The sequence below is a fragment of the Manis javanica genome, chromosome 3, assembly GCF_040802235.1.
Source record: "Manis javanica isolate MJ-LG chromosome 3, MJ_LKY, whole genome shotgun sequence".
Taxonomy (NCBI): Eukaryota; Metazoa; Chordata; class Mammalia; order Pholidota; family Manidae; genus Manis; species Manis javanica.
In genome coordinates, this window is record NC_133158.1 from 135,046,953 (window position 1) to 135,064,546 (window position 17,594).

A 17,594-nucleotide genomic window follows, 5' to 3' on the forward strand; every position below is an offset into this window, starting at 1 on the left:
TGGGATTTGGAGTTCCCGGGGGATTCTGGGACTTCAGGTTCCGTACGTGTGGAGCTCCCCGCCTTCTAGCTGGTGGAGTCTGTCTCCTGCTGGCGTCTCGGGAGCCGTGGGCGTGGAAATTCTCTATCTTGCTTGAGCATCTGAGATCACTGGAAATGAGTGGGTTTCGACAGGATATGTAGATTTTGTTCTCTGATGAATTATCCCTTCCAGTTGCATAAATCATCTCAATTATACAGTGGCTTTTTTGGGAATAAGAATTTGGTTACCTGCTTAGCATAGCTTCTTTAATGGAAGAATTTAATAATACATGTAATAATGAATGAAATAAAGGAAAACTCATCTAAAAGATACGATAGAAGACTGATTTTTCTTCCCTCGCGGCCCCCAGATCCAGGCGTTTGTATATTGCCATTGCATAGGACACGTACACGAGGAATATTGATCCAGCCATCCATCATCCATCCAATCATTCCTAAGCAAAAAAAAAAAATATTTTTTAAACAAATAACTAAAGAATATGAAGAATCTATCCTTCTAGCTTAGTTTCTGGCACTCCACTGGTCATGGCTCTGTCACATACTGCAATTACAGGTAGCATGAATCCAGCCACTTCATTAATCCTAATAGCAATGCATGCTAAAAGAAAATACCTCTTTACTATGGCAAAACAGGCTTATGAAGTCATAGTTTTGTGTGACACTTAGTTTGGTATGATGTCCTTCAATGGCTACAAATTTGGATTAAATATTCTTAAAAATTCTCTTTGAAAGACTGGGTATCAAGATTTGGGGTTATTGGGGATCTTCAACAGAATGATAAATACCAATCAACTATGGAATATAAATAATTTTTTAAAGTGAAATTGTGAAATTTTAATTGGATTAATAGAAAATTTAGTATGCTTGTGACATATTTGAAAGATTATATAATGCTCTAGAGAAGAAAATTTATGTTAAAGGGGAAGTGAGAATTTAGAAAGGTAAGACATGGAAAACTTTTTACTTTGGATCCCTATTTCTTAGAAGTTTGAAAGCTCCTTTGCCATTGGCCTCATAGCATGCTTTGGCCATTTTTTCAGAACAGAGTTATTGCTTACACTGTCATCAACAAAAATCTGTAAATATTGATAATTTGCATCAATCCTGCCATATAAATGTTTCCTTTATTGAATGATGAAAGCTTTTAGTTGTGATTATCAGGGAAAACATGACCTTTATTTTTTAACAGCATTATTGACATAATTCACATACCATATGTATTGCCAATGGGTTTCAGCCCTGGACAAGTTTGCTATGGATTTAATGTGACCAAAGAAATTGACAGCAAAATGTTCTTTGGGGTGAAAGGGTATATTACCCAGCTTGTTCTCCCAGCAGTAGGTCAAGCACTAGCATCTCTGCCTCCACCCAGAGCACTGGGCGTGAGTTCTCTAAACAGTGCAGTAATAGCTTATTGCCTAAAGGTGAGGAAGCAGTAGCATAGCAACAGGCCAGGTGGTTTAAGTTCATTGAGGATCCTAGCCATAGGAACCCCAACTTCCCTACACTCCACCCATTCAGAATTCTGGCCTTACAATCTACGTGCTCTCAATCTTCTGCAATGGTCCCTGTGTGAGAAAGCTGGGGTACGATAACCAGATTCCACAACAGCAACAGAGGATAACAACAACTTAGAGATAATAACAAAAATTAAGATAGAACAAGATTTTGATACTGGTAACAGAAATTATAATAATCCTCAAGCCAGAGGAGATTCCTAATAACAAAAATTATAATAACCCTCAATCCAGAGGAAGTTACCAATCCACAAAGACCTTAGGGGCAATAAGACACATGTTTTAATGACACCAACATAGGCAAATCTTGTCCATCAAGTAGGATGCATGCAAGAGAGTGGTCCTGTGATAGGACTGTAGCAGGAAGGGGTCCTTTCCAGGTCTAGTATATTAAACTTTTACTCCTTTCCCCATGGGGGTTACTGAAGAGTCTATATATATAGTGCTACTGGAGGTGCATGTACTGGCCATGATGATAAAACAAAATTCCCCAATAAGATGCTCCTACCTAATAGCTGTTCAGGATATACTACTGCGACCTTTGGTGGCCACTCTGCTGTTATTCCAGGAATATACAGGAGACCAGCTTCCAGGCCTTGTCCCCAACATGCCAGGAAAGCCAGCCATCGTTGGTCCATGTGTCGAAAGGTCCAAGGCCATGTTCACTCAATGGAGTCTCCAGGGTTTAGTGCAGTTGGTGCTTGCAGCAAGATGTTCTGGTGGCCAAACCTTGGCTTCAGTGATTCTTCCTTGGTTTGTACTTGCAGTTATATAGGGGAGGCAGCCATATGTGTTAACATGTCTATAGGGTTCAGAGCTCCCTTTTGGGGTCTCTCATTCAAACACCATAGCACGGTCCATAATGGGACTGACCATCCCTGCAGACAATTGATATCTGATTTTAGTCTGGATTTTAACAAGCCACTGTGCCTCTCTATCATGCCTACTGCAGTAGGATTGTATGATCCAGGAAACTTCCATTTGATTCCCAGCTGTTGTACCCATTCTTGCAGTGTATGTCCAGTAAAATGGGTGCCCTGTTTACTCTAAATTACCTGTGGTCAGCCATAGGCAACAAAGAGACACTCCAGACCTCTTTTGGTCATCTGCTGGTCTTCACAACAGGTAGGAAAACAACCAGAAGTCCAGTAGCTGTGTCCACAAAAGTCATAGCATACCGATATCCTTCTGACACAGGTAGAGGCCCAATATAGTCTATCTGCCACCTGACGAGGAGTATGGGCCCCTTAGCTATTGTCCCATGTTGCACACGAAACTCTGCCAGGCTTTACTAACTACTTCAAAGGTCAAAGGCAAGCCCCACCAACGGGCTACAGCCCACATTGTCTTTTGCCCCACATGCAAGAAACGCTAATGTAACCATTGAGATACATCAGAGGCAGGCTTTCCTTCTAACCAACATATCTGGGCCAATTCATCTGCTTCATCATTTCCTGGGGATGCCAGTAGCAAATGACCTGTCACATGGTATAATTATTTTAGTCTGACCACAGGCCCATAAGTCTTGCCACAATTCTTGCCCCCAAAGGAGTTGGTGACCAACCAGCCAGTTGGTATGGTACCAGGTTGGTAGCCACAGGGTCAAGCCCCAATAGAAGGCCCAGCTGTCAGTGCAGACAACTATAGGGGAGGGTTCCTGGGTGATCACAAGCCACACAGCCTGCAACTCTGCCCACTGACTGCTCTTCCCCTCACTATCTTCCATCCTTATTGTCTCAGACTTAGGATGGAAAGTTATGGCCCTCCATTTTTGGGGCTGCCCATGGCTGGAGCTGTGTACCATGCGTCTTTGGGTATAGGGGCTCTTCCCTCTTGATAGGAACTCTCTGCTACTAATGATTCAAAAGCAAGTTCTTCCTGATTTTCACTAGTATATGTCACTGGCCCCAATAAGCGTTGGAGTTCTTCACTCAAGGGGCTACTAGAGAGGGCACTATGCTCCTGTAGGTAAGCGCCCCATTTGGCCAGAGTGAGCATTTGTGTCACACCACTCCTTGGGTTTTGGGTCCAGTCTTGTACCCATCCCAAGATGGGATAGGTGGTTATTACCTTTATTGGGGCCATTCTAGCAATGGATTCTGTAGCCAGCAAGGCACAACACATGGCAGCACATTGTTTTTCTATCAAAGTGTACATATCTCTGCCCCTTTCCAGAGTTGTGATCAGAATCCAATAGGTTGGCGAGATCATTCAAGCCGCTGCCAGAGACCCCAGCCATAGCCATCTTCAGTCACATGAACGTCCAGCTCTCAGGACATTGATGGGTCTATCACACTCAAGGCATGCACAGCCTTGACTTCCCATAGTAGTAAAGGCAGGTGCACATGTCTCATCCCAGTCCCACCCCGACGCCCTTTCATACCAACTGGTATAAGGACTTCAGAATTTGTGCCAAGTACAGAATAAGTACTCTCCAGTAACCTAGAAAACCCAGAAACTCCTGTAGCAATGCTACAGTTGTAAGGGTAGGAAAGGCCTGGACTTTATCTGTAACTGCTTCTGGTATAACTTTGGTCTTACCCAACAAGACAACGTCCAAGAATTTGACAGACAAACTAGATCCCTGAACCTTGGTGCTATTCACAGCCCATCCTTTCTCCTGTAAATGTTGCAGCAGTCTTGGTGCTGCACCGTCTAGATCTGAAAGAGAATCAGAAGTGAGTATGACATCATCAGTATAATGGTACAGCTGCACTGTTGGCAGTTCTCCCATGTGGCCAAGTCCTGGGCTATAAGTGCATGACAGATGGTGGGGCTGTTGAGGCATTCCTGTGGAAGGATGGTGAAAGTCCATTACTGTCCTTCCCACGTGAAGGCAAACTGTTCCTGACTTTCCTGCTCAAAGTACATGGAAAAGAAGGCATCAGCAAGATCTATCACATAATGGTATGTTCCTAGTTCATGTCTGAGGGTATCCATCAGGCCTGCAATAGAGGGGGCAGCAGCATGCATAGGGGGTATGACTTTATTCAGTTCTCTGTAATCCGCAGTCATATGCCAGGAGCCATTCAGCTTTTTTACTGGCCACACTGGGGAATTGAAAAGACTATGGGTGGGCTTCATAATACCTACCTTTTCCAGCTCCTGGAGAGTTTCTCCAATCTCTTTATGCCCTCCAGGCAGTTTGTATTGTTTGGTATTAGTCACCTGCTGAGGCACAGGCAAAGCTATGGGCAGGTGCCTAACATGTCCCCTCAGAACTTCCTTCATCACACATACTCTCAGTCTGAACTCACCTGCAATGATCTGCAACCATAGGCCCTGCAGGATATCAATCCCCCAAATATATTCAGGGATAGGAGATATATATACAATATACTACTTTGGGGATATACACCGTATTCCCAAAGGGATTTTGCCTTGTTTTATTCTGATAGCCTTACCCCTCTATCCGTCTATGATAGTGGGGGTCCTGGGTAACCACTCAGGGTTACCATGAATCAGTGAACATTCAACTCCTGTGTCCACCAGAGCCAGGACATGTTGTATGTTTACTTGGGACTAATGGATAGCTATTTCAACATGTGGCCTCCAGTCCCGTCCTGGTCCCTCAGGGCAGATACCTCGACCTTCCTCTCTGTCAAACTGTGTTTCCCAATCATCTTCCTGTGGGGGCTTGAGTGAGGTTGGTTCGCTCTCCAGCAGGAAGTCTTGAAATCACACAGGCTAGTCTTGGGGCCTTGTCTCTGACCTCTGCCTCTTTGGTCTTAATGTCTGGAACTGCTGCTCTGGTTTCAGTTGTTGCCATAGCTGTAGGAAGATCTTATTTGACTTCCCATATAATTTCCTTCCATCTGCTCCTGCCCATATTAAATCAACCCACATCTGGGTCCTCATAACCTTCATGGGGCCCTTTAAATTCTTCTTGTGAGTCGCACACCTTATTTCTTCTCATGTTCTCATTGCTTCAGCCTCTCCTAAGTCTGCTACTGTACGTGTCACCTCACTTATGGGATGCCCTGAGTGATGGGAAAGAATGGCCACTAGAGACACAAAGAGGGATGTGGGAGCCATTTGAAGCACAGTATTTCTCATCCCAGTAGTGAAAATCTCTTCATCTGGGCCAACATTCTCTGGACTGTAGATGGCTTTTCTTATGCCTAGCTCTCATAACACCTGTTGGAGCTCAGCATATGTCTGCCATCTAAGAGGAGAGGATGGTGGATCACCCTGATTGGGTCACACAGCACAAAGTGCAGCCATAAGTCAATTGAGGAGGGAGTGACTAACTGGGGTCTGATATGCATTTTGTAATCGCTGCCTCAAGGCTGGCTGCACTATCAGGGAAGACAGCTTTCCTATCTCTGATCCCGACAGAACAATTCCATCCACTCCTAAGTCCCACAGACACAGGAGCCAAGCTGATATTGACTCAGAGGGCTTCTGCCTAAACTGGGAGCCCAAATCCACCAGCTCAGCCTGAGTATAGGGGTGGAGCATAGAGTGCTCCACAACCTGGGGAGGTGGGGGTGCTTCTCCTCTCCCTGGGGAACTTTCAGCTTCTGGGTCTTTATTTTCTTTATAACCACTGGGTGTGCTTTCAATACAGGAGGAGACAGTGCCTCTGGCACCACCCCTTCATCCTTCCCCAGCTCCTGCATTTCCAGGGCTGATAGCACCTTTCTCTCCCATCCCCCGAGTGCCTCCTCTGCTACAACCTTTACCTTTTCTACTGTGCCTCGCAGCAATGCTAGCTCAGTCTTCAAAAGCTCTCTTACCTTCACCTCAATGCTTCACAACTGGTGTTCTCATGCCACCTCCACCTGTGCTTCCCTCAGGAGTTCATCTTTTTCCTTGATGGCCTTTTCCTTCTTCAGAGCACCTGTCAGTGCTGCCATGTCATTCTGTTAGGAATCTTTTACCTCTTCAATGGCACCTTGCTGCTGGCATTCTTGTGCTGCCTCCTCCCTCATCAATGCCATTTCCTTCTTCAGGAAATCCACAGAAGTTTGCAGCTCGCATTCCTGTGCTGCCATTTCTTGGGTCTTTTTCAGGAGCATGTCCTTCTCTTCTTTAGACATTTTTAATTCGCAGCCAACCCACAGTCCCCACTGCCTCACTGCCACTCTGTCTCTTAAAAGACCTACTTAGTGTACCAAGTACACTATCCCTACTGCCTCAGGTATCACCTCCACTTGCCTCCAGTTCTGGAATGGGGCCCAGTCCTCTAGGGGGCAAGCCACCTCAGACCACATACCCATTGGGGGACAATCCACTATCTCCCCATTCAGAGGGGCAGCCCGCTGAAGCACCCCTCCCATAAGGGGAGCCTGTCTTTTTCCTTGATCAACAGTGAACCCTGCAGACTTCACCAATTGTCTTGCCAATGGGTTTCAGCCCCATACAAGTTTGCTGTGGATTCAGTGTGACTAAAGAAATTGACATCAAAATGTTCTTTGGGGTGAAAGCGTTTATTACCCGTCTTGTTCTCCTGGCAGTAGGTTGAGCATTAGTGTCTCTGCCTCCACCCAGAGCACTGGGCCTGAACTCTCTATAGAGTTCAGTAATAGCTTATTGCCTAAAGGTGTGGAAGTGGTAGCCTAGCAACAGGCCAGTTACATCATCAGGTGATTTAAGTTCAGTGAGGATCCTGACCATAGGAACTCCAACTTCCCCACACCATATAATTAATTCATTTAAAATGTACAATTCACTAGTTTTCACTATAGTCACAAAGCTATGCAATCATCACCGCTATCTATTTCCAGAACATTTTCATCCTCACCCCAAAGAAACTGTACATGCATTTTCAGTAATTTCCCATTCTCCTAAGCCTCTGGCAATCACTAGTGTATTTTCTGTCACTATGGATTTTCCTATTCCGGGTATTTCATATAAATGGAATCATCAAATACGTGGCCTTCCGTGTCTAGCTTCTTTCACTCAGTGTAATGTTTTCAATGGTCATCCATGTATTCATTTCTATATATGGCTGAATAATATTTCATTGTATGGGTTTTTAACTGTCTTAGCCATTATATGCTAATTCCATGTTTAATGTCTTAAGGGTATACCAAACAGTTTTCCAAAGTGGTTGCACAATTTTACATCTGTACCAACTGTGTATGAGGGTCCCAATTTCTTTACATCCTCGCCCACACTTGTTATTGTCTGTCTTCTTCATTATAACCATCCTAGTGGTTGTGAAAGTTGTATCTCATTATGGTTTTGAATTACATTTCCCTAACGATTAAAGATACTCAGCATCTTTTCATTTTATAGTGCATTTATATATCTTTTGGAGAAATGTCTATTTAAATTCTTTGTCCATTTTGATGATCTGTCTCTTTTCATTTAGTTGTAAGAGTTGTTTATATATTATAGAAACAAGTCCGTTATTAGATCATTGCACATATTTTCTCCTGTGCATCATCATTTCACTTCCTTGGTGATATCATTTGCAGCACAAAAGTTTTTGATTTTCATGATGTCAAATTTATGTATTTTGTTTTGTTTCTTATGGTTTTGATGTCATGTCTAAGAAGGTTTTGCCTAACCCAAGGTCATGAAGATTTACAACTATGCTTTCTTCTTAGAGTTTTATAGCTTAAACTCTGACATTTAGGTCTATAATCCATACTGAGTTAATTTTTGTGTGTGTACTATAAGTCATCCAAATTCATTTCTTTGCATGTGGATATGCAGGTGTGCCAGCACCATTTGTTGAAAGGCCTATTCTTTCCCCCATTTGTCTTTCACCCTTGTCAAAAATCAATTAACTAAAATGTAAGGGTTTAGTCCTGAACTGAGTTCTATTTCATTAACTTGTATATCTATCCTTATGCAAGAATCACAGTGTTTTCATTTCTGAAGTTTCGTAATAACTTAAAGAATCAAAGCTTGAGTCTTACACCTTTGTTTTTTTCAAAATTGCTTTGACTTTTCTGGGTCCCTTACATTGTCACTTACATTTTAGGATCAATTTGTCAGTTTCTTCAAACTAGCCAGCTTGGATTTTGATAGGGATTGCATTGAATCTGCAGATTAGTGTTTGTATAGTCATATCAACAGTATATATAGTCACTGGATCCATGAATACAAGATATCTTTCCATTTATTTACACCTTTAATTTCTTTTAACAAAGTTTTATAGTTTTCAGAGTATACGTTTTGCCTTTCTTTTGTTAAATTTATCCCTAAGTATTTTATTCATTTTGATAAGTGGAATTGTTTTCTTGATTTCATTTTTTTCTTTTAATTCTTTTATTCTATCATTCTAAATAAGCATTTTACTTTTATAAGACTAGAATCCTGAAATATTTGAGATATAATTACTTGAAAGTTTGTTAATTTCATGAGGTTATAAAATCTGATTTAGCCTACAAGAACAGAAAATGATTCTGACATTAGTGGCTTTTAACTCTGGCTATACATTGGAACCACCTGGGGAGATTTAGAAGCTATGTTGGTGGTGGTAGAGGGACATCTCAGACCAACTGAAACAGAACCTCATGTTGGGGTCCTCAGTATCAGAATCTTCTCTTTCTTTCTTTCCTTGATAAATAATTGACATATAACATATATTAGTTTCAGGGGTGCACCACAGTGATTCAATATATGTATATATTGCCAAATGATTACCACCATAAGTCTAGTTAACATCCATCACTACACAGTTACAATTTTTTTTCTTGTAATGAGAACTTTTAAGACTTACGTTCTTAGTAACTTTCAAATATACAATATAGTATCATTAACTATTGTCACCATGCTATACATTACATTCCCATGCCTCTGGCAAACTATCTATGAGTTTGTTATATTTTTGGGTTCCCCATATAAGTGAAGTCATATGTTGTCTTTTTCTGACTTATTTCACTTAGCATAATACCATTAAGGTCCACACACACACACACACACACACACACACACACACACACACACACACACACACACACACCACATTTTCTTTATCAATTCAACCAATGATGGGCACTTAGGTTGTTTCTATGTCTTGTCTCCAGCATTACTTATGCTGGAGTAAACATGGGGGTGCATATATCTTTACATGTTAGCAATTTTGTTTTCTTCAGTAAATATCCAGAACTGGGATTGATAGGTCATTCTATTTTTAATTTTTTTAGTAACTTCATGCTGCTTTGCACAGTGGCTATGCCAATTTATATTTCCATCCTAATTTTTGTGTGTGTGTGTGTGTGTGTGAAAATCCAACTTTTATTCAGCGAGTCATTAAAGAGATTTACAAAAGTATAAAACAAGGCTATTCATTTTTTGACAATAGAGTTTTTTTCATAAAATATATGTTGTTTACATGTTGCAGGTTTATTATTGGTTATTATTTTATTTCATATATTTTATTTATTTTTTATTTTGGTATCATTAATCTACAATTACATGAGGAACATTACGTTTACTAGCCTCCCCCCTTCACCAAGTCCCCCCCACATGCCCTATTAGTCACTGTCCATCAGTGTAGTGAGATGCTGTAAAATCACTACTTGTCTTCTTTGTGTTGCACAGCCCTCCCTGTGCTCCCCCCCACATTATACATGCTAATCGTAAGGCCCCCTTTCTTCTTCATCTCATTCTCCCTCCCTTCTCACCCATCTTCCCAAGTCCCTTTATCTTTGGTCACTTAGTCCTTTCTTGGGTTCTGTGATTCTATTGCTGTTTTGTTCCATCAGTTTTTCCTTTGTTCTTATACTCCACAGATGAGTGAAATCATTTGGTACTTGTCTTTCTCTGCTGGGCTTATTTCACTGAGCATAATACTCTCTAGCTCCATCCATGTTGCTGCAAATGGTAGGATTTGTTTTCTTCTTATGGCTGAATAATATTCTATTGTGTATATGTACCATCTCTTCTTTATCCATTCATCTACTGATGGATACTTAGGTTGCTTCCATTTCTTGGCTATTGTAAATAGTGCTGTGATAAACATAGCAGTGCATCTGTCTTTTTCAAACTGGGCTGCTGCATTCTTAGGTAAATTCCTAGAAGTAGACTTCCTGGGTCAAATGGTATTTCTATTTTGAGCATTTTGAGGAGCCTCCATACTACTTTCCACAATGGTTGAACTAATTTACATTCCCACCAGCAGTGTAGGAGGGTTCCCCTTTCTCCACAACCTCGCCAACATGTGTTGTTGTTTGTCTTTTGAATGGTGGCGATCTTTACTGGTGTGAGGTGATATCTCATAATGGTTTTAATTTGCATTTCTCTGATGACTAGTGATGTGGAGCATCTTTTCATGTGTCTGTTGGCCATCTGAATTTCTTCTTTAGAGAACTATCTGTTCAGCTGGTCTGCCCATTTTTTAATTGGATTGTTCACTTTTTGTTTGTTGAGGTGCATGAGCTCTTTATATATTTTGGATGTCAACCCTTTATCGGATCTGTAATTTATGAATATATTCTCCCATACGGTAGGATACCTTTTTGTTCTATTGATAGTGTCCTTTGCTGTACAGAAGCTTTTCAGCATAATATTGTCCCACTTGTTCATTTTGGCTTTTGTTTCCCTTGCCCGGGAGATGTGTTCATGAAGAAGTTGCTCGTGTTTATGTCCAATATATTTTTGCCTGTGTTTTTTTCTAAGGGTTTTATTGTTTCATGGCTTACATTCAGGTCTTTGATCCATTTCGAATTTACTTTTGTGTATGGGGCTAGACAATGATCCAGTTTCATTCTCTTACATGTAGCTGTCCAGTTTTGCCAACACCAGCTGTTGAAGAGGCTGTCGTTTTCCCACTGAATGTCCATGACTCCTTTATCCTATATTAATTGACCATATATGTTTGGGTTAATTTTTGGAGACTCTATTCTGTTCCACTGATCTGTGGCTCTGTTCTTGTGCCAGTACCAAATTGTCTTGATAACTGTGGCTTTTTAGTAGAGCTTGAAGTTGGGGAGCGAGATCCCTCCCACTTTATTTTTCCTTCTCAGGATTGCTTTGGCTATTCGGGGTCTTTGGTGGTTCCATATGAATTTTAGAACTATTTGTTCCTGTTCGTTGAAGAATGCTGTTGGTAATTTGATAGGGATTGCATTAAATCTGTAGATTGCTTTGGGCGGGATGGCCATTTTGACAATATTAATTCTTCCTAGCCAAGAGCAAGGGATGATTTTCCATTTGTTACTGTTTTCTTTAATTTCTCTTAAGAATTTCTTGTAGTTTTCAGGGTATAGGTCTTTCACTTCCTTGGTTAGGTTTATTCCTAGCTATTTTATTCTTTTTGATGCAACTGTGAATGGAATTGTTTTCCTGGTTTCTCTTTCTATTAGTTCATTGCTAGTGTATAGGAAAGCCTCAGATTTCTGTGTATTAATTTTATCTCATGGAACTTTGCTGTATTCTGATATCAGTTCTAGTAGTTTTGGAGTGGAGTCTTTAGGGTTTTTATGTACAATATCATGTCATCTGCAAATAGTGACAGTTTGACTTCTTCTTTACCGATCTGGATTCCTTGTATTTCTTTGTTTTGTCTAATTGCCATGGCTAGGACCTCCAGTACTATGTTGAATAACAGTGGGGAGAGTGGGCATCCCTGTCTTGTTCCCGATCTCAGAGGAAAAGCTTTCAGCTTCTTGCTGTTCAGTATGATGTTGGCTGTGGTTTTATCATATATGGCCTTTATTATGTTGAGGTACTTGCCCTCTATGCCCATTTTGTTGAGTGTTTTTATCATGAATGGATGTTGAATTTTGTCGAATGCTTTTTCAGTATCTATGGAGATGATCATGTGGTTTTTGTTTTCCTTTTTGTTGATGTGATGGATGATGTTGATGGATTTTTGAATATTGTACCATCCTTGCCTCCTGGGATGAATCTCACTTGGTCATGGTGTATGATCCTTTTGATGTATTTTTGAATTCGGTTGCTAATATTTTGTTGAGTATTTTTGCAACTGTGTTCATCAGGGATATTGGTCTGTAGTTTTGTTTTTTGGTGGGGTCTTTGCCTGGTTTTGATATTAGGGTGATGTTGGCTTCACAGAATGAATCTGGAAGTATTCCCTCTTCTTCTATTTTTTGGAAAACTTTAAGGAGAATGGGTTTTAGGTCTTCTCTGTATGTCTGATAAAACTCCGCAGTAAATCCATCTGGCCCGGGGGTTTTGCTCTTGGGTAGTTTTTTGATTACTGACTCAATTTCTTTGCTGGTAATTGGTGTGTTTAGATTTTCTGTTTCTTCCTTGGTCAGTCTTGGAAGGTTGTATTTTTCTAGGAAGTCATCCATTTCTTCTAGGTTTTCCAGCTTTTTAACATATAGTTTTTTGTAGTATTCTCTAATAATTCTTTGTTTTTCTGTAGGGTCCGTCATGATTTTTCCTTTCTCATTTCTGATTCTGTTGATGTGTGTAGATTCTCTTTTTTTTTTATAAGTCTGGTTAGGGCTTTATATATTTTGTTTATTTTCTCAAAGAACCAGCTCTTGGTTTCATTGATTTTTTTCTATTGTTTTATTCTCAATTTTATTTATTTCTTCTCTGATCTTTATTATGTCTCTCCTTCTGCTGACTTTAGGCCTCAATTGTTCTTTTTTTTCCAATTTTAATAATTGTGTCTTTAGACTATTCCTTTGGGATTGTTCTTCCTTCTTTAAATATGCCTGGATTGCTATATACTTTCCTCCTAAAACTGCTTTTGCTGTGTCCCACAGTAGTTGGGGCTTTGCGTTGTTGTTTTCATTTGTTTCCATATATTGCTTGATCTCTATTTTGATTTGGTTGTTGATCCATTGATTATTTAGAAGCATGTTGTTAAGCCTCCATGTGTTTGTGAGCCTTTTTGCTTTCTTTGTACAGTTTATTTCTAGTTTTATACCTTTGTGGTCTGAAAAGTTGGTTGGTAGGATTTCAATCTTTTGGAATTTACTGAGGTTCTTTTTGTGGGCTAGTATGTGGTCTTTTCTGGAGAATGTTCCATGTGCACTTGAGAAGAATGTATATGCTGTTGCTTTTGGATGTAGAGTTCTATAGATGTCTATTAGGTCCATCTGTTCTATTCTGTTGTTCAGTGCCTCTGTGTCCTTACTTATTTTCTGTCTGGTGGATCTATCCTTTGGAGTGAGTGGTTTGTTAAAGTTTCCTAAAATAAATGCATTGCATTCTATTTCCTCCTTTAAACGGTAAGTATTTGTTTCACATGTTTGTGGTCCTGTATTGGGTGCATATATACTTATAATCGTTATATCCTCTTGTTGGATTGACCCCTTTATCATTATAAAATGTCATTCTTTATCTCTTGTGACTTTCTTTGTTTTGAAGTCTATTTTGTCTGATACTAGTTCTGCAATACCTGCTTTTCTCCTTTTTGTTTGCATGAATTATCTTTTTCCATCCCTTGACTTTTAGTCTGTGCATGTCTTTGGGTTGGAAGTGAGTCTCTTGTAAGCAGCATATAGATGGGTCTTGCTTTTTTATCCATTCTGTTACTCTGTGTCGTTTGATTGGTGCATTCAGTCTCTTTACATTTAGGGTGATTATTAAAAGATACGTACTTATTGCCATTGTAGGCTTTACGTTCATGGTTACCAAAGGTTCAAGGGTAGCTTCTGTACTATCTTACTGTCTAAATTAACTCGCTTATTGAGGTATTATAAACACAGTCTTATGATTCTTTATTTCTTTCCCTTTTTATTCCTCCTACTCCATTCTTTGTATGTTAGGTGTTTTTTTTTTGTGTGTGTGTGTGGTGTGCTCTTCTTTGTTCCCTTTGCTTTTGTGCGTGGTTGATTTTATTTTTCACCTTTAGATAGTATTTGATTGTTCAACTTTCTTTGCTGTGATTTTATTTTCTCTGGTGACATCTGTTTAGCCTTAGGAGTGCTTCTATCTAGAGCAGTCCCTCTAAAATACCCTATAGAGGTGGTTTGTGTGAGGCAAATTCCCTCAACTTTTGCTTATCTGAGAATTGTTTAATTCCTCCTTCGTATTTAAATGATAATCATGCTGGATACAGTATCCTTGGTTCAAGGCCCTTCTTTTTCATCACATTAAATATATCATGCCATTCTCCTCTGACCTGTAAGGTTTCTGTTGAGAAGTCTGATGATAACATGATGGGTTTTCCTTTGTAGGTGACCTTTTTCTCTCTCTGGCTGCCTTTAATATTCTGTCCTTGTCTTTGATCTTTGCCATTTTAATTATCATGTGTCTTCATGTTGTCTTCCTTGGGTCCCTTGTGTTGGGAGTTCTGTGTGCTTCCGTGGTCTGAGAGGCTATTTCCTCCCCCAGTTTGGGGAACTTTTCAGCAATTATTTCTTCAAAGACACTTTCTATCCTTTTTTCTCTCTCTTCTTCTTCTGGTACCCGTATAATGAGGATATTGTTCTGTTTCAATTGGTCACACAGGTCTCTTAATATTCTTTCATTCCTGGAGATTCTTTTATCTCTCTCTGCGTCAGCTTCTCTGTGTTCCTGTTTTCTGATTTCTAGTCCATTAATGGTCTCTTGCATCTCATCCATTCTGCTTTTAAGTCCTTTCAGAAATTGTTTTATTTCTGTATTCTCCCTCCTTCATTCTTGCATATTTCTCTGCAAGTCCATCAGCATGGTTATGACCTTTATTTTGAATTCTTTTTCAGGAACATTGGTTAGGTCTGTCTCCCCAGGTTCCCTCTCAGGGGAGAATGTCTGTGTGATTCTGGTCTTGATCAAATTCTTCTGCCTTTTCATGGCTATGGGCAGATGGGGTGTGTGTCAGTTGGGATAACAAAATCCCTTCTTGCTTGCTCCTCACGTTCCTCTTCTGGGAGAATGGCAACCCCTAGAGGCTTATGCTGGGCAGTTGCATGCAGATGGGGTCTCTGATTCTTGCCCACCCGCAAGTAAGCTCCGCGCAGTTGCTGTGGGAGTGGCTGGCCTCAGGCTGCTGCTCTGCTATGGCAGGGCTGCACCAGAAGAGGAACGGGTGGGCGGCTATTTATTGCCATGAGGGCCCTCCAAGCTACCCTGCCATCCAGGGTGTTAGGACACCCGGAATTCCCTGGATTCCCAGCTGCTTAGATGATTGTGCCAGGTTGCTTCTGTCCAGCTGTGAGGCCCCTGTCCCTTTAAGACTTTCAAAAAGCACTCTCTTTTCTTTTGTCCCAGGGGCACCAGCTGCGGGGATTCACTTGCAGGTTTTACTGTCCCATTTCCCTAGCATACAGCACACCACACTGTGTGTCTGTGCTCCTGGTGCGGATGACTTGGGCTGGGTAGTTAGCAGTCCTGGACTCCCTCTCCCTCCCCGCTCTGACTCCTCTCCTCCTGCCAAGGAACTGGGGTAGGGGTGTCGCTCAGGTCCTGCCAGGCCGCAGCTTGTATCTTACCCCCTTCACGAGGTGCTGGGTTCTCACAGGTGTAGATGTAGCCTGGCTGTTGTCCTGTATCTTCTGGTCTCTCTTTTAGGAATAGTTGTATTTGTTGTATTTTCAAAAATATATATGTTTTTGGGAGGAGATTTCCGCTGTCCTACTCACACTGCCATCTTGGATCCTCTTTCCATCCTAATTTAATTTTTAATTTTTCATTGCTAGAGTATGGAAAATTGGTTTGCATAGATCTTGTGTCTGACAAGATTGCTGAACTTGTTTATTAGTTCTAATAATGTTTTGGTTGATTCATTAGAATTTGCTATGTAATGGCATATAACATTATGCCATTTTAGAATATAGACTGATTTACATCTTCCTTTTTTAATGTGGATGGCTTTTACTTCTTTTTCTTTCCTGATTGTATTACCTAGAACGTCTAGTACTATACTGAATAAAGAGGAGAATGTGACCATTATTGTCTAATTCACAGTCTTAAAAGAATAGTTTTTTACCATTAAATGTGATGCTTGCTCTAGATTTTTTTCTAGATGCCCTTTATCAGGTTGAGGAAGTTCCATTCTATTCCTATTTTGTTGACTGTTTTTATTATGAAAGGGTGCTGGATTTTCTTTAGGGCTTTTTCTGTGTCTGTTGAGATAATCATGTCCTTTTGTCCTTAATTCTATTGATAATAGTATGTTATAGTAACTGATTTTTTGGATATAAGCCAACCTTGCATTCCTGGGACAAATCCCCCTTGGTTATGATATATAATCTTTTTATATGTTGCTGAATTCACTTTTCTAATATTTTGTTGAAGAATTTTGAACCTGTACTCATAAGCATGATTTTCTTTAGCTCTTTGAACATATTTATAATAGCTGCTTTGAAGTCTTTGCTAAGTAAATTATTGTGTTCTTTCAAAGGCAGTTTCTGTGTATATGGTTCCCACTTGCCTGTTTATTTGTATTTCTCACAATGTTTTTGTTCCAAACTGTACATATCCATTGTAATAGTTCTGAAGACTTATCCAGACTGGCTCCAGGGCTTGTTTTCATTGTTATTATTTGCTTGTTTATTTGTTTAGTGACTTGGCCAAACTAATTCAGTGAAGTCTATCTCCTACACAGTATGCAGCCTCTGATGGCATGCACACTGTCATCCTGACTTCTCCATCCTCTCCAGGGGATGACAGTGGTTTTAGTCAGGTTCTCTTTGACTGTCTCTTTCCCTCATCTCCAGTCTTTTGTTGGTAGAACTCCTCCACTAATTGACAACTGGTTGCCCCAGCATGGTTTTTGACAATGTTCAGGGGCATATATTGGTCTGTGGTCTGATCCAATATTAGTTTTTTATTTATAATTTTCACCAGTTGTGATTATTTCATTGTGGAGAGTATACAGGGAGCACCTCATGTCTCTATTCTGAAAGTGTTCTGACATTAATTTTTAGAGTCAATATGATGCAATCAAAAGAGATATAAGGCACAAACAGTTATGCATATAGGAGGATCAGGGCACAGAAATTATGTTATGTTCATTAACAAAAACTGGAAACTATTGAGCCATATCTTTAGCTGAAAGAAAATAGGACTCTGTAAAAAGGTTTAAAAGGAACCTGGCATCACATTATCATATCTTTAAGAAAAATTGTCTTCCTTTCTCCAGATTGAGCTGCTCTAACAAGAACAGAATCAGAGTAAGTTGACCTTTATATATTTAGTCTTAATTAGCCTTACCAGTGTGCCCTGCAGA